An 18,215-nucleotide genomic window follows, 5' to 3' on the forward strand; every position below is an offset into this window, starting at 1 on the left:
TTTTCACTCGAACTCCAAACCAGGGCACATTCTGAGTCATTAGGAGACACAGTTTAACTCGTACCAGTCATTCAAGCTTGTTCCTTTAAATCACCCACAGAAGTTTATCACATTTTTTTTAGCCATTGATTCTTGTTTATTTATTTATTTATTTTATGGTGACATGGATGACAAAATCGAGTAAGTTTCAGGGGTGCAATTCAACAGTACAGCACGTATATGTCGCATCGTGTGTTCACCTCCCATACCGAGACTTTCTGCCACCACCTATTCGACCCCCTTTACCTGGTCTCCTTCCTCTCTCCTCCCTCCCCCAGCCTCTGGCAACCACCGGTCAATTGTCCATGTCCATGAGCCTCTGTTTGTTTGTCATGCTTGTTGTTGCTTTTAGGTTTACATCCCACATATAAGTGATATCATGTGACTTTCAACGTTTTCTGTCTGGCTCATTTCGCTTAGCATGATTATCTTCGATGTCCATCCATGTTGCCGCAAATGGCTGTATTTCATCTCTTCTTATGGCCAGGTGATATTCCATTGTATTCATGTACCACAGCTTCTTTAGCCAATCATCTCTCGTAAGACACTTAGGTTGCTTCCATGTCCTGGCCACCGTGAATATTGCTGCTATGAACATCGGTGTGCAAATTATCTTTTCAGATAGGAGTTTTCAAGTCTTCGGGGTAAATACCCAGTAGAGGGATTGCTGGATCATATGGTAGATCACATTTTTAACGTGGCTTTGGGTAGATCTCAGATGATGCTTTCGGAAATGCAACTGTTTAACATTTTTTTCCGTGAAAGGTAAAAACAAAAGCAACCAAGCAAGTATAAGGACCAGTGATTTCCACGCAGGCTCTGCCACCAGGCAGGCTTGGGTTCGGATCTCTCTTCTGCTTCTCACTGGCAGTGTGCCTCGGGCTTGGCCTTCCTGGGTCTCAGTGTCTCGTCTGTGGACGGGAGCGGTGGCCCTTCTGTCAGAAAGGCGAAGGGGTTAAGTTACTTGACCCAAGTGAAATACTTAGCGTAGCGTCTTGCGCGTAATCAATACTCTATTACCGTTACGAACATCGAAATCTGTTAGCGCTTTGCCTCTAAAAATATATCAGTTAGTTTTAGTAAAATATAAAAATATGGTCTATGGCCATGCCACCCTGAACACACCCGATCCCGTCTGATCTCAAAAGCTAAATGGGGCCAGGCCAGGTTAGTACTTGGATGGGAGACCACCTAGGAAGACCAGGTGCTGTAAGCGTAAAAAATTTTTAAAAATTATATATATACACATATATATGTACATATACATACATATACATGTATATATATACACGTGTATATGTGCGTATATATATCCCCTATAATGTACTCTCTTAGATTTCCTCTTTCTTCCCTTACGAGTGTAGACCATCACATCCCGCTCGCTGACACGTGACTAGAACATGTCGCCCATCGCCCCCCTGCCGGGGGCAGTAGGCTTACTTGGACTTAGACTGGGAACGATGGGCTGGGAAGACTCTGCACGGAGCAGGCCCCAGGCGCAGAGGAGCCTGGGGTGTGCGTTGTGGGAGCAGATGAGGGAGGTGGCGACGGCCGAGGCGGCGAGGGCTCAGGAACCCCAGGGGTCAGAAATAGGTGTCCAGAGGTGCTTGTTACCTGTACAGGTGAACCGGAGCCCAGGTGGGCGGAGGCCTCAGGCCCAGGGGCACAGGCAGGAAGTAACTGCTGGAAAGTAAAGACCTTTGGCTTTGCGTGTCGTCAAGTGTGGGTGGGGCAGGAGACAGACATTCTTAAAGAGGCTTGTAAGTGTCACCTAGGTGAGTTTTGCTCTTCATTATTAAGGATCTTCTGGCTTGAGCCACAAAGTTTAAGGAAGAATTAAATGGCAAGCTTCATCATTTGATCTCGGAATGTCATAGAGGTCGTGAGACCCTGACTAAACCTTCCTTACCTCCTGACTGATGTCCTCCAACTCCAAACATCCTGCTGGCGGCTATTCTAAAACTGCCTTTAACTCGTTCTTACTCATGTATTTTAATTATGGGTTTGCATGATGGAAGAGCAAGTTCGACGGGGCCGGGGCCGTGAGGGTGCGCGGCACCTGAGCTAGGAGCGGTCCCGACGCAGGGGCGGGCCTGCGCATCCCCACTTCACCTCCCGGCCCTGGGCGGCCGGGCCAGAAGATCGGGACCGTGAAAGTCACATATATTGTAAATGCCGGTGATGCTCTTGAATCCCAGGCTAGATATTTATTCACGCAGCTGAAATACAACGCGTTTACTGCTATGCAAAACCAAAAGTTCCTCAAAAGTTCAGCAGCCTCTTCTTCATTGCAAAAAAAAAATGTCAATTAAGTCATTTGGTCGTTACTTTACGGCACGATGGATCCAACGGTTGCAGGTGGTGAGTCTGTTATAACGTGTGGGCTGCTGCCACAGGTGAAGTGGGCACGTTCATTTTTTTCCCTGGGTCTTATTTTTATTGTTTACTTTTTCTTTTTTTGTCTAACATCCACATAAAACAGGACCTTTCAAAGAAAAAGATAAAGAGAGACAGAAGTCTTTCCCTTCAAAATAAAGAAGCCCAGAACTTTTATTTTGTATATTTAGTTAAGAAAATGTAGAATTTAATGTCATTTAATGTCATTAAATGACATTTAATTTACTTTAATGTTAAGCCACGATCCCAGTAAACAGAGCTACAGGAGTAAGTAAGCTGGAAGTAATGCCCACCACCCCCTCATCAGTTGCTGAAGAAACAGGCCATATTTTGGATGTAAGGGAAGGCAAGGTGAAATTTGCTTGGAATTTCTATCTATAATAATTTCATTATTAAAGTTATTAATTTTTTTACGAATGATATAAAACACACTTATGCGTTAGTAGGGAAAACCATTGAAATCTTGAGAATAATCATATTTTCAACAGAATGAGTCACCTAGATAGCCTCCAAAACTTTAAGCAAAGAAAATAAATTAATACTAATAAACGGCCATTGACTAGACCAGTGTGACTCATGCAGCGTTTGGAGCTCTGGTGGCAATGCTTTGCACATCCAGCCGGCAAAAGGTTTTAAAAACTATGCTAGCCTTAAAATTAACTGTTTTATGAAAAAGAATAAATTTCAAATATTCATATCTCACATCAATATTTAAATATTCATTTAAAAACCCATTTTTAAAATAGCTCAGTTAAGGATTTTTTACAACATATCTCATTTGTATGACAGACTCTTGCCCACAGTGGATCATATATAATGTCTAAAATGAAAACCGTGGAATTCCCAAGCGCACCTGATGCATTTTTACGAGTCCATGCTTCAGAATGAATCACATTTGGCAGGACCTCTGAATGACCCATGAACTACAGTGGTCATTTTTGTCGTAGCATCTGTCCAATTCATCCATGGTCAAAGTGTGTTGTTTCCTTTACGCATTAACTCATTCACCAGACAGATGTGCGCTGCATGCCTGTAACGACGAGGACGTTGTCTGGACACGGGGGTCAGCTATAAACAAAGCAGCCGGCGTCCTTTGTTTATGAGATGCGGGCACCTGGGGGTGCGTTGCAGGATGTCTCAGAAGGCAGTGCTCGCCAAAAGATCGATCAGGGAAGGGGAAGGTTGTGCAGGGCTGGAGAGGTGAGGGGTCTGAGGATGATGATGATGATAAGGACACCGGACTGTCCCTCTGAGACGTGACGTCTTTGCCGAAGGCTTTGCGGGAGTCCACCAGAGGGCGCTGCATGAGAAGGGCCGTCTCAGAGGGACCAGGGACAGAGGGGAGGGTCTGGAATGTTCCGTGAAGGGCGTGAAGGCCCGTGTCCCTGGAGGGGCGAGTTCAGAGGAGAGTGACGGGTGTGTCGTGTCGGCAGGTCGCGGGGCGGAGCCTTCGGGCCGGAGGGCTGTCTTACGGACTTGGCTTCTGCTGAGTGATAAGGGGGAACAGTGACCGGTTTGAGCAGAGAAACACCACCTTCTCTCTGGCCGCGGTGTGGAGAAGGTCGTAGGGCAGCCAGTGTGGGAGCAGAGAGGCTGCTGGGGGGCCGAGAGCCGCTAGGCCAGGTGGGAACGGGCAGGTGGAGAGACGCGCCCGGTCTCGGGCCGCGTGGACGGTCCGGGGGTGAGGAACGGACTCAGTACACCCGCTCCCGGCCGTGACCTGCCGACCCGCAGCCGCCGCCGGTGCTGGCGGCCTGCCCCGCTCGTTCAGACCCGGGCCCAGCTGTGCAGCGGCAGCTGTGCCAGACAGAACTCCGGGGACGTCTCAGCCGTTCACCTCCGCTGGGCGCGTGCTCGCTTTTGCTCTCCGCAGCGTTCTCATTTCCTCCCTGTGTCTAACCCTTTCGCTCTTAATGGATTCGGCAACTGAGTTTGCTGGCCGGGTTTTGACCTTCTGAGTCCACAGAGTACCCGGCCAGGCTCAGCGGGCCCCCCCTGGGCCAGGCAGGTAGGGACCCAACTTAGCTTCTGGAGGCCAGGGCTAGGGCTGCTTGAGGCCGGCTCTGGAACTGAGAAAACGAGAGAGGAAAGCCAGCCAGGTGCGGCTGTCAGCTCCAGAGCGCCGGGCTGAGAAATGGGAGTCGAGGCTTCCGGCCAAGAAGCTAAGAAGGCAACGTGGCCAGGAAGCAGCAGCCAGTGGCAGAAGGCACTGGGCAGCTCAGGGGGAGTGTCCGCGGCTCCAGCCGGGGCGCCGGACCCTGGGCAGCTCAGAGGGAGTGTCCGCGGCTCCAGCCGGACCCTGGCTGGCTCCCCAGGGCGCAGGCGGGTCAGACAGCCTCAGAGCTCATCCCCACCCCACACATCAGGCTTTGTGACTGAATCTGTCGTGTCCTTGTACCTGATCCTGAGGCTTAGGTTTAGGGCGCCCAGGGCCCATCCGAGTTTTTCAGGACTATTTGGGTACAGGTGGCCGATTCCCAACTCTAAATACCTTAAGCAAAAAAAATAATGTATTGGCTAAAAAACTAAAATGTGCAGGGACGACGTGGCTTCAGGCCCGCTGCGCACAGAGGCGTCACCAGGTGTGCGAGTTGTCCGTGGGAAGAAGGAGATCACCCAAGACTCCCGATGGCCTCACGTGCCATCGCGAAGCATCCGGCCCCGCCCCGGAGCAGCCCAGCGTGGCCGTGAGCGACGTTTAGCCTGTCACGACCCCGGCCTCGAGTGCCTGCCGTCCTGGGCTCCTGCCAGAGCCGCGGACCGTCGCGTCCTCCTGCTCCTGGGCTCGGTCGGATCCGGCGGGGGCATCGCGGGCCCCGCGAGCACACTCCTCTAGCGCCTCCCCCGTCCCCTCACCTCTCCGGGCCCTACGCCCCTCCCGCACCCCCCGCCACCACACGTCTGATCGTCGCTCTTCCCCTCGAGGGCTGGAAGCACCCCTTCCGCCCAGCCGCCCAAGCCTCGCGTCTCTGAGTCCACCTAGGCGTCCGCCTCTTTCACCGTCCCCGTTTCTGTCCACTGCCCTGGGTTCCTGCCCTTCGCCTAGTGCCCCGCGATCAGGCCGCTCCCCGAGCCCGAAAGGTCCCGGTAAGCTGGGCGCAGGACCGCGTAGTCCCCGCGTAAAGTGCATTAGCGGCCCCCGTTTACGAGTCAGAGCCCACGTTCCTTCGTGGGCCGTCTGAGGCTGGCCCTGCGCTGGCCCCTGCCTGCCGCCGAGCAGCTCCGGTTCCTTCCAGTTCCTGAACCAGTGTGATCTGCACCTCGGCCGACACTCCTGTCAGTCCTTGGTCCTGGGATCCCCTTCCTTCTTCCGTGGATGTGATGAAGCCCGGCCTGTCCTCTATCTGGGCTCAGGGCCAGCGCCCCTCGCCCGTGAAGCCTTCTCCGGCCCCACCCCGTCTGAGGCTGTGTCTCCTGTGGGCCCCTTCTCTCCAGCCTCTGCAGCTCGTTAGTGAATGTTATCCATCTCCACGCCCAGCTGGAGACATTGTCGGTGACACCGTTTCTTCTGAAGGTGTGACTGACATGGCTGGGCCGGATGCTAAATGTGGGTGTCGGGCATGGAGGCCAAGGAGGAGACGGGGCCCGAGGTGGACAGCAGCAGCAGAACCGGCCACCTGGCCGTGGGCTCAGCATCGTCGCGGAGCGGCCAGCCGCACTGGGCCCTGTTTCTCCCGTCTAATCAGGGCGCTTTGATGAGAAGGCCCTCTGAGAGCTAACATCCTGCGTTTATAGAGCCGTATTAGCGTAACGATTCCAGTTTGCGGCAATAAAATGAAGACATCTAGGGAAGTGCTGGATAAAATTCAGGTTGGAGGAAGGTATAGTTATGGAAAGAAAGGCAGGTTTTCTGTAATAAACTGCTTAGGAAAACCGTCGAGATCCTCGTTTGGGCAGGTGAAGACAGGTGGGGGAATTTAAAGTATGAAAGATCACATTTGTTCAAGGAATGTAGTTTTTAATGACTAATTCTATGTAACGAAAGATCCTCCAAGAAGTGATTATATCAGTTATTAAAAGATGCTCATGCCTTGGGTGTGCAAATATCAAAGCTTGGAATTGCTAACCTCTCATTACGTGATGCCAGCAATTATGAAATGCCAATAAAGACGAAGCTCGTGTGTACCACAAATACACTGTGTGGACATTTCAGCTCAAAATAATAAGAACGTAGCACCATAAAACAGGAATATTCTGAATTAGCATTTAAACATATACGCATCAGCGTACATGTGGATCTATGGATATTCATATGTATAAATAATTATGTGTGCGTGTTTATACACACACACATATTTTTATGGACCTTAAATAATTTTTACTGGCCTTGAAATTGACCAGTCTCAGGAGTGTGTTCAATATTAGAGAACTCTAGCCAGGCCTGCATCTTTTCAGCATTTTTATTTTCTTACCATATTTCATTGCAGTTTTACTGTGTCAGTTATATCATGAGTTAAAATTACATACCTTTATGGCACTGTTTCCACCTAGGTAGTAATTCTCTTGGGGAAAAAGGCTCTTGTCTTAGACATCTGTGTCAACCCGTAGAGACTCGTGAGGCCTCTTGCCAAGAGGATCTGGAGCTCGGTACATGTTAATTTACTGAATTGTCAGAAAATGAATAAACACAAAAGAAACGGACGCGCGGATTGGTGACGTGGGACACCGGGCGGTAAAAGCAGGAGCGAGTGATGTGTCACAGCGGTCAGAGCCGGGCCGCGCGGTCAGGCTTGGTCTCAGGCCCCGGCTCGTGTGTCACAGCGGTCAGAGCCGGGCCGCGCGGTCAGGCTTGGTCTCAGGCCCCGGCTCGTGTGTCACAGCGGTCAGAGCCGGGCCGCGCGGTCAGGCTTGGTCTCAGGCCCCGGCTCCGCCACGTGCAAGCGAAACAACCGGGCAGATCGCTCACTCTCGCTGAAGCGCGGTTTTCTGATCTGTGAAACGAGCGTCTCTGAAGGTAGAGTGAGGTCACGCGCAGCAGAATCTCCGGCACACAGTAAACTCGGATCGCTTTTAGCTATTTTTGTGAAAAGTCATCCTCACGAAATAGTAAATGAGCGAAATCATATACGCCGCTTCTTTGTGACTCATTGGCATTTCCGCTGAGGTGTAATTCTAGGGTCTGCTTCAGTAAGAGGAGGCCGAAACGATGTCCCGACGGGGCGCGTTGCAGTGGGACGCGGCCTGCGAGGGCTGCAGGGAGGGCCACGCTTTGTGGGCGCCGGAGGATTTCCAGGCAGGCTAGGCGCATGGGGCGGCTTTTCACGTGGGTGCGAATGCGCTGGGAGTTCGCAGCTGAGCTCTTGGAAGAAGGACGCCACGGTCGGCGTCACGGGCGTCGCGAAGCAGCCGGGCCGCAGGCGTGGGGCGTGGTGCGGAGAAGGCGGTTTGCGAGGCGCCGTCGTCGTGAATGCGTCTCCCCGGCTGCTCGTTCTCCGGAGAGGGGCAGAGGGCGGAGACGCTGAGCCGGGACCGTGACCGGGGCGTCTGCGGGGGGCGGGGTATGAGGCTGGAAGTGGGGTGGGGCGGGGCGGACATGGGAACAGCCAGCGGCCTCCCTGACGCGGCTCCATGCCTGTGGAGAGCCAGGGACGCGGTCGAGGCGCGGGCATGACGTGAGCCTTTAGTATCTCCGTACGACTGTCACGGGTGACGAGTAGGGAAGGCTGGCGGCAGGGAGACCAGAAAAGACACTATTCAGGCCTTCGGGTGAGAGGCGAGGAGCACCTGGACTGGGGCGCGGCCGGGAAGAGGAGCGCGAGGAAGGGCCTCTAGTGATGCGTTGGGAGGTGGGCTCCGTAGGACCCGGCAGGCAGCGACAGGTGTGGGTCCAGATAAACCCACGGGGCTGGCAGAGGGAAGAGAGGGAACCGCACACCCCTGACCCCTGCTTTCCGTCGTCTTCTGAAGCGGAAAGCAAAGGCATCTGCTGAGAACAAGGAGGCAGAGATGGGCCAGAGGGCCCGAGGTGGTGGGCAAGGTTCGGGTGGCAGAAGGAATGCACCAGAGCAGGTAACGAAGATGCCGGGCCGCTGCGATTCACAGGCACACGTGGCTTCTTCCCCTGCTGCCTGCGTTTAGGAGGGAAGCAGCTGATGGCCCGGTCGATCGAGCCTTGCGGATTTACAGAGAATGCCGGGGAAGGACCTGCCCCCCACCTCCCAAGCAGGTGTTCAGTGTTTGTTGGGTACTGCGAAAAAGGGGTTTGCCAGGGATATGGTACCAGAAAATGACAATCTGGAAACAGGTAAATGATCGTGTTTCCTAAGACATCCCTTATGCAGGAAAGCCTTGTGTGACCGCGAGTAGGTCCCGTGCCACCTTACACCCCCATGGCACTTGGTGACTTCCCTTTGCAGCATTTCGTTTAGTTATCTCGGCTATTCATGACTGTTTGTGTGACGTCCACTGCCCTGCTGACATGCCATTAGGTCCTAAGTGCCGACGCATAGTAGCTGCTCAATAAATCGACAGGGCTTGATACATACTTTAGCTGAGGGAACGACATATTTTTAAATATTCCGTTGCTTGACAGTCTCTTGTAAAGTTTTGTGAATTGCTTCACTTGGGAAGAGGACTAATACATTACAAACGGTACTTTATTTCGTATCTCAGTTTTTTCTGGCTCATAAGGGTCAGGAGTTCGTATAAGTACACCAAACTTGTAAGAACGTTACGTGGTGGTTAGATATACAAATGAATATATCAAAAGCTAGTTAGTTTCCAAGCGACTTAAAGCTGCCTCTGTAATTAACGTGCTCGTACTTGGTGTCCTCTATGGTTCTTTCACCCCTCGCTACACCTGTTGTCACGCTAGGTATCTTACACCGGTCAGCTCGGAACTGGCATGTGGTGTGTTTTTATTATAGAAGTGAACACTTGCCTTAAGGTCGGATGCTTCCAATTCAAGTTTCGAAATGAAGAAGCAGATATTTGCTAGAGTACACCGGTAGCAGTCCTATTACTAACACTGGAAAAAAAAAAAAAGGAAAAAAAACCTTTCCACATGTGGGTAGTCTGTGATATATCTGCTTTCTGAATTCTTCAACTAACATCTTCTATTAAAATCTAAGTATATTATTGAAAGTTAAACTGTTTCCTAGGTTGTCTGTACGATTCCATGCAGTTTAGTTTAATCCGTATGAAACTTAAGTCACATCTACTATGTGATCTTCATATTTCACTTATATTTAGACTTTCGAGCAATGTAATTCTTTAGAATGCTGAAAAACTTGTTCTTCTTAATGACCTTTTCTTTTATATCCTAAAATGTATGTTACTTTTCTTAGCAATACGAAAATGTTCTTCAATAATGGGTCTGTCAAGTAAAACCAATCATAAGTTAAAATCGAAATGGAATATGAATGCATATTTTACAAGATAAATTATAGTGTTGATGTTGAACATTATTCTGTGTTTTTCCCCCTTAAAGACTGGATATTAGTCACAAATATTGCTGAATGTCACCATGGTATAAAGCCAAATAAATTGGGGACCTGTCGCTGTTTGGGATGATGTAAACATGTGACTCACCTTCATGAAGTCGCATAGACTGTCCAAAATTAAACCTTCCCATGTAGACTTTAGCCTGAAATTTATTTTATGAAATTGTAATGAGGTGGTTATATAATCCACTTCACTAAGAATATTGTCAAAACAGAAGAACTCTACATCTGTCTTCCTCACTGAAATATTGTGAGGATTAACAAGACATTTGTACTTAGATTGTGCAATTCTTCCAGGAAACTCAAAGCAAGAACAAGATAGCACTTTCTTTCGAAAGGCATATGTTTTACTGCCAAACCAGACTTAAAGCAGTTGGAATGATACGCATTTCTGAGTTAACTTCCTGCTTTCTTGGACATGTCAAATTATTGATGTTCCAGCGTGACAATTCTAATAACGGAGAAACCAAGTAGGTGAAGAAAAATTGTTACCCAACTTTCAGTCAGATGATGAAACATGAGAATACAGTATTCTAAGAAAAGCAAGCCGCAAGTCCATGTTACAGGTGGAAGAAAACTTAGAAACGAATTAATGGACCGGAGTCTCACTCACCTGTATCTTATTCTCCTATTTTGCGCCAGATACGAGCAGAGGTACACTAACTACATTTGCTCCCTGAAATAACGTTTGATACGCTTCCATCTTAAAACCGTCAAAGCCGCGCTGCTTACCACTCTCAGATGCTAGTCGGAGGCCCGAGACAGAGCCCTGGAGGCGGCCGCGCCTGCTCCCCTTTCCCGCAGTGGCCACCGAGGGCGTTCACGGTCTCCAGATGCGCTTCAGACCCGGCCGCGTCTGCCCGTCCCCATCGCCACGTTACGCTCTCTCGCCCGCGACTCTGCGGCGGGCCCGTACGTCGCTGCCTCCCCTCGTCCCCTCTCCCCCAGGAGCGAACGTGAGCTTCGAATGGCAGCCGGGCCACGCCAGCCCATCGCAGTGACCCTCCCAGCTCTTCACCTGCAGCCCGCTCGCCTCCTGCTCACCCCGCACGGTCCACCTTGATGACCTTCCAGGTCCTTGGAGCCGTCGGCCGCCTCGTGCTACGGGGCCGGGGTCTCTGCAGAGCTCTTCCCTCCGCATGGACTGGCTGGCCCCTTCGCACCTCTTAGAGCTCAGTTTAAATGTCACCCCCCCCCCCCCCCGTTAAGGCCGGTGATCACCGCCCCCCTCTCCCCGTGTCAGTTCAGTTTGCCGCGGTAAACGCTGTGAATGAAGCAAGGAAACGTCCCTGTGGGCAGCTCACCTCGAATCGCCGTTTGCGTCTGCCCGGTCGTTTCGTGCACGCTCTCCGAGGGCAGGGGTCCTGCCCGTGTTGGCAAGCCTGGCTCACAGACGCCAGCACCATGGTCGCGTGCAGCATTATTGAATGAATGAGTAAATGAGTGCATGAAAAGTGCCAACAGGCTGCATGCGCTGGAGGCTCATGTGCCTCTGGTGTTTCCGCAGAACTAGCTGGGCCTGTCAGGTTTGACAGTAGCCGTTTAAACTGGATCTTAAAACCCTACGTGCAGCCATGCCGTGCAAACAGTTCCTTCTTAAGCGAGTACAGCTTTAGTGAGGCGGCCTTGGCTTTCTCACCTCATCAGGAAGGAAGAGAAGTGAGAGCAGACGATCACCGACCTCTCCCAGCTCCGAGGCCCCCAGGCGTTCCGAGGCCGTCCTTCAGGATGTGCGCAGCGGCCACCTCTCTCAAACGTGCCGCAGATGCTGCGTGTGGCTAAGGCGTCGCTTTCTGAATGAGTAAATGGGTTCCGTGCGGCGGGGTGTCAGGCCAGCGCAGCGGTGTCTCAGAGCTGGGGCGGGGGTGTGAGCACCCGAGTGTCTGTGGAGCGTCTTGGGGCTGAGGGGAGTGAACGAACCTCCACGGCGCACCCGGTCCCTGCCGTCTGATGGGGCAGGAAGCTCAGATACCGACAGAGAAGCCGGGGCTCCAACACGATCATGTTTATACAGCTTCAGAGCCCTGGCTCCCCCCGCTTCCCCTCACTCCTGGCCACTTCCTCACCCAAGGAGAACCATGCCAAGCATACGCCAGGGGAAGAGAACACTTCTTGCTGGCCGTCTGTTCAAAACAAGTTTGCAAATAAGCCCAGGGCATCCAGTGTCTTTTCACAGCCCTTTATCTCCTGAAAGTTGTCGAGAGAGCTAAATTAAAGTCGCCTGTCATTAATCTTTGTTCTGCTCACTGTAAATCAAAGGAATGAAATACTTCTCACCGCAATTCAGATCCCAAGCGGGGAAAAATCACAACATAAAACAAAATTTAATATTGGTATTGCCCCTGTCACCGAAGCCATATATATATATTCTTGACCGAAGTAATCAACAAGAAGGTATGCTTGGGCTGTAAGTCAACAATTGTTTTAAAGACTGTGGGCTTTGCAAACACATCCCATTTGTAGTATCTCCATACTTAAAAACGAATTTAGATAAAAGATCTGGGCATCATTTTTATGTGGTTCTAAAAACGGTGATCGCTCTGAGCCGGTTTGCACAACCGTTTCACAATTTCACTGTGTGCCGACAGTACCCCGAGCACAGGGTCACGCTGTGGAGACGGAATTTTCTTCACTGTCCCTGAGCGTTCTCGGCGAAGGCTTGTTATGTGCAAGTTGCACTTGACACGCGTTTTACGGAGTTAAGGTGGGTAAATAAAGAATCGGACAAGAACTAGCAGGAGCAGGATTCCGTCTGGGGCCCTGGTATTGATTCGCGGAGCCTCGTGTCATCCTCCCTATCTGGGCTGCAGTTCTACCCTTTACAAAATATGGATTATGGGCCATATTGTCGATCTGTGTGACCTATGAAGTCACTCATTATAGACGAAGAGCCGGCAGTGATCAGAGGCACCCGCCTCTCGTGCAGGCAGCGGGGAAGTTCTGTGAGCCAGTGTTTACAGAGCTTCCCCCAAGCCTTGGGAGGCAGCCAGCGTCTGCGCACGCAGAGTTCAGACGCCACAAAGGAGGCGAGCGCTGGAGGGTGCAGCCCCGCGTCGCCTGGCAGTCACCTTCCTCGGGGTGTCAGGGTCACAGTTAGCTGTGCGGCCCCCTCCACAGTTGTACCCCGCGTGTCGGAGGTCCACGCAGACGGGGCCCACGTTTTCCTAGAAAATGCAGATCGAAATGGGAACAACCTGTTTCCCAAGTAAATCTCTGCGGATCAGGTGTTTACCGTTGCCAGAACCACAAATGATTGTTTTTTCATACAGACATCCCTAAGGGGCCCAGCTGTCATTAGGGCAGAGAGGAAGGGCCTCATTTCCCTGCATGTCCCCAGGCCTCTGACCCCTGCTCCAGGGGACCTGCTCTCTGTTTTTTCATGCCGCCTTTCTCTTTCTTTTCCTGCGTCTTGTTTCTGCACTGTAACCAAAGGCCACACCCTTTTCTCGAGACAGGTCTGTTTCCTCTCACTCTGTGGCCACGTGTGGTCGTGAGGGCTCCGGCCCCCGTGTGTGGACAGGTCAGGATGGCAGAGGGCAGAACACTGGGCCAGGACCCTGCATCCCAGCTGGATCATAGGTCGTGAGACTTTGGAGAGTTTCCCATTTTCAAGACCCAGGTTTTCACGTAGAGACTCATCATTTCTGAGGCGAGATGGGGTTAGGTGATCTTTGAAGACCATCTCTGCAGTGGTTCGCTGTGAAATAACACGTGTCCTCAACCTCTTGGAGGCCCGCTGAGGAGGGAAGCTCCTTGTGGCCGGTCGTCCTTCGCCCCCTGACTCGAGCACGTAGAAGTCTTCAAAGATCACCCACAGCCGTGCAGCCGAGTTTGCCGTACTTTTCTCCTGGAGTTTATTTCTTTCAGTTGGCTGTTTATCACGGCCCAATCCTTCATAGTCCACTGCGATCCAAATGAGCTCTGCTCCTTCTGTTAATACCGGTGTGGGGTCATATATCCTCGCGAGCACATGGACCCGGCGCCATCTCCGTTATAAATCACGCGCCGAGCAGATTGTTCCATTCCATCCCCGGCACTTAGCAGAATCTCGAGCTGCTCCATCGACCCGGCGTCATCCTCTGATTCCACCTGCCCGGCAGGTGGAAGCTGAAGTGCGAACCTCTCAGACAGAGAGATGAGAGCCTGGGTGGGTCCAAGGCCAACCGTACCTCCCAGAGATTCTAGATAGTTGTTGTACAGAGAGCCAGAACTCTGTCTACTCAACGTCTGCCACAGCTCTAATGATCGATAACTAATGCCCTCATGAAAGCAATGGGCCCTGAATTGTGAGATTCCCGAAGTCGCAAAGGCTGCACTCGTGACTTTTAAAATTTAAACGCTTACTATGGCTTTTAGGGATCCCGAGTGTTTATTAACAGATGGCAGCTCCTTATAAATCAAATTCTGTGACGTTTCGTGAAGAAGCTGTGACCTCAGGAGTAGGGAATACATGGGAAGCGTCCTCTAGGAGGGAGAAACTCGTTAAACCTATAATGCTGACGGGAGAAAGTCCAGGCCGTTGGCATTGTTCCGATATGGCGAAATGACAGTAACGACGGTGCTTGTGATGGGTTAGAAACAGGACTCGGCTGAAACATGGAAGAAATCGTGGTCCAGCCCCAGACCCGGCGTGGGCACTGACCAGAGAGGCCATGCCTCTCCCCGGCCTCAGTCCTTCGCTGCAAAATTAGCAAAAGGGGATCCCCCCTGACTGGTCCCCACTGCTGGCTTGATATCCAAATGAGAGAATGGGCGTGGAAGTTCTTTGCAAGTGCGATGTGTAATCGCACCGAAGGAAAGGCAACTCCCCCCCACCCCCCGTTTCACGACAGCCCTGTTGCTGTGACTGCAGCCTCTGTTCACTGGAATTGCTCTCAGGGGTCCTCGCTCCCCTGCCCCCCCATTACACCGAGTAGCAGGTCGGCGATCGCTGCCGTTGCTTTGTAGCAAGCCCAGCAATCTTTTATTTGAAACTTTATGTCACTTCTTCTTTAAAGTCGTCACCTTTCCTTCTCGGTAGCCCCTTCTCCGTTCCTCCTTCCCCAGCTGGATCCCCACCTCTGCCTGTTTTCCTCGGGTGTCCCTCAGCACGTTTGTGCTGTAGTAAGGCGTCGTTTCGGTGGAGGCCGATACAGCGTTAGAAACTCGTCGGCGACCATGTTTTGCACAAAACAGCAAGAAGGACGCGCGTGTGCGCTCACGCAAGGACGCGTCTGTTGAAGACCAGGACGGTCGCTATGTTGGCTCCGTTGTTTAGGCGGAGGGCGTCAAGCGGGCAGCTTCACAGTCAGGAGGCCCCCGGAGATTTCGTGAAGAAAGAAACAATGGAATAATCCCCAAAGCTACAGATTTACCCAGGTTTTTTAAATACCCCCAGGCGTTTATTTTCTAACGTATCTTTCACTCGGTTATCCTTTTCCTTTTTAATTTAAGTGGTTGGGGCGACACTGGCTAATACAATCATACAGGTTCCGGGTCTACGATCCAGTAATACGTCACGCGTGTGCCGCGTCGCGTGTTCACCGCCCAGAGCGGAATCTCCTTCCGCCGCCGTGCCTTGGCCCCCCGTCCCCCCAGCTGCCCTCGCCGCCCCCTGCCTTCCGGTAACCACCGAACTGATCCTTTTTTCAACTGAAATTTTAGAGGAAAGCTTTGGAGAAGAATTTATTGCAAGTAACATCATAATTATAAAATAGTTAAGAACTATAAAATAGTTTAACTGTTAAGTACAGGCCCTATAGACTTAGCAAAGCTAAAAACTAAAGAAAAAATCACATACGTGTGATGGAACTCGCACAGGCATTTCAGCTCCAGTGGAACCGTTTCTTACCGCAAGGCAGGCGGGGAGGCCGCCACACGAATGTTCAGTGGTGCGGACGTGTGATTAAGAGAAAGCCGTTTTCTCTGTCGAAATTCCAAAAGAGGAAATGTCGATAATGCATTTTTAATCACAAGAATTCGAAATATAATGCCAAAGTAAATTCCGAAAAATAGAGCTATATATCAGTGTTGCTTTACTTTAAGAAAACCAATATACAAAATTTTAGACTTGAAAATTCATGTTACTGTTATCACAGGCGAATTCTTTGCTTTTATTTTCCTCATAGAATTTTTTTTTTAATTGCGAGCTCACCTACTTCATTTAAAATGATTCATTTTGTAACCAGATTTCTTCTGAATGTGGGCTATACCCATTATACACCACAGAGAGTTTTACTAAATAAAAATACTAGTTGTTACATAGAATCTTCTGCCTTTTCCTCAAGTTCTGTGAACTTGCTTCCCAGTCCCTTCTGTAATAACGACGCCAATAGTAACTAGCCGATGTGAGGCCTAGTATGTTTCTAAGAGCTTGTGTTTATACCTCACAAGAAGAGCCTTATGATGTAGCTGGCACTATTATCTCCTTTTTATGGAGATGAAACTGGGTCACAGAGAGATGGACGGAGTTGCTTGCGCACCGTATAGGTTAGTCACGAGTGGGACCTGAACCTGGTGGCCGCCCCCAGTGTCCACGTCCTGAGTCGTTCCTCTCAGTGAGGGCTCGGTCCCAACAGCCATTTGGCCTTGGCTCGCTGTGACCGAGTCTTCCAGAAAGAAGTGAGCTCACTGGTCCTCAGGGTTTGTCTGAAAACTTAGAGGAGATGTGCAGATGTGGTGGGATTCCAGGGGCGTCAGCCCGGGCTGACTCCGAGGAGTCCCCTGCTCCCTCGTCTGGAGCGAGCTTCGGTCCATGTGGATTAAGATGCTCAAGGTACACATTTGGGGGCCACGGGGCAACAGATGGTAACTCAAGCTGTGGGAGGGACCCAGCCCCCTTCACGTAACCTGCTACTGCGATCCAAGCTTAGTTATCTTAGTAACAGTTAAAACGTGATACTGTAAATAGGAATATGCCCTGACGTATGAAAAGCTAATAGCATGCATTACAACCGGCTACATCTAAAACGTCGCAAAACACAAATGGTATTGAAGTAAGCGCTAGAGAACTGCAGAAGGAAATCGTCCGCTCTCCGCCGAAATTCGTGCGTGCGGGATGTCTGTTCTTTATGTCTGGCTATGCTTTAAACGCGGTGAAGTGTTCGCAAAGCATAAAGCACTGCGCTCATTTTTCATGTCTTACTTCAGCTTTTCCATTTACTTTTTGCTCCCTGTGCCGCCTTTCACTGAAGACAAGTTTGCTGACTTGCGGCACAATTATCCTCTTTCTCTCTCACTTACTCGGGTCTGCTCTGCAAGTTCTGTATGTGCGAAATCTGTTTTGTTCAGCTTATTCTTATTAATCACTTCCACGTTTTTCATTGATTTTGCTCTCTGTCTTAGGAACAGGTGGCCCTAAAACATAATTTAATTCAAATAAAATCTTTTGGCCTTTCCTTCCTCCCTCCCTCCTCCATCCTCCCTCCCTCCCTTCCTCCTTCCTTCCTTCCCTCCTCCCTCTCTCCCCCCTCCCTCCCTCCCCCTCCCTCCTTCCTTCCTTCCTTCCCTCTCTTCCTCCTTCCTCCTCCCTCCCTCCTTCCCTCCTCCTCCTCCTTCCCTCCTCCCTCCCTCCCTCCCTTCCATCCTCCCTCCCTCCCTCCTTCCTTCCTTCCTTCCCCCTCCCTCCCTCCCTCCCTCCTTCCTCCCTCCTTCCTCCTCCCTCCCTCCCTCCTTCCTTCCTTCCCTCCCTCCCTCCCTCCTTCGTCTTCCCTCCCTCCTCCCTCCCCCCCTCCCACAGTAACACTAGAGTTCCGCCGCGCTGCGTGCTGTGCTGTGTGTGCAGAGTGCAGCCGCCCGCAGTGAGAACAGGCTGCGTGTGTGGCGCTCATGCTGAGTGGGGCAGGAGGCCAGACAGAGCTGGGTCTCTGAGCCAGGATCTGAAGCACGGCGCTGCCCGGGAGGACCATGGCTGAGCAGAGGGAAAACATGAAGATGGAGAACGGCAAGGTGTGCTCGAGAAACCCTGAAGCCAAGAGGCAGTCGGAAATTCACTGTAGCGAGAAATGGCAGCAAGAGGAACAAGATTGGAAGGAGTGTGATAGGCGCTGTTTAACATTTAAAATTTAAATTTTATTTGAAGGTTTAAAAGAGCCATTAGAGATTTTTTTCCAACAGAGGAGGAAAACTGTTTTGTGTTTAATGAAAGAACTTTGGGAACAGTTCTAAGGCTGAACAAAGCTGAATCATGCCGGAAGGTATGGAAGGATCCGGTCACCAGGATGGAATAAAACAGACGTGTCGTGGATGGAGAAGGGTCTGAGAGAGACTTTTAAGTGGAGTCGACAGGACGTCAGCACCGATGACGGCCGAGGGATGAGGACGGTGGCCGGAGACACGTCAGGCTTCCAGGTCAGATGA

General features: G+C 51.1%; 1 protein-coding gene and 1 pseudogene across 3 annotated transcripts in view; both read left to right on the forward strand.

The window, feature by feature from the left end:
* The window catches only part of PACRG (parkin coregulated), a 418,828-nt gene that overhangs the window by 142,459 nt on the left and 258,154 nt on the right, over positions 1-18,215 (forward strand). The window lies entirely within an intron of this gene.
* Positions 1,137-1,255, forward strand: LOC118606537 (annotated as a pseudogene).

This window comes from Rousettus aegyptiacus, unplaced genomic scaffold (genome assembly GCF_014176215.1).
Source record: "Rousettus aegyptiacus isolate mRouAeg1 unplaced genomic scaffold, mRouAeg1.p scaffold_m13_p_1, whole genome shotgun sequence".
Classification (NCBI taxonomy): Eukaryota; Metazoa; Chordata; class Mammalia; order Chiroptera; family Pteropodidae; genus Rousettus; species Rousettus aegyptiacus.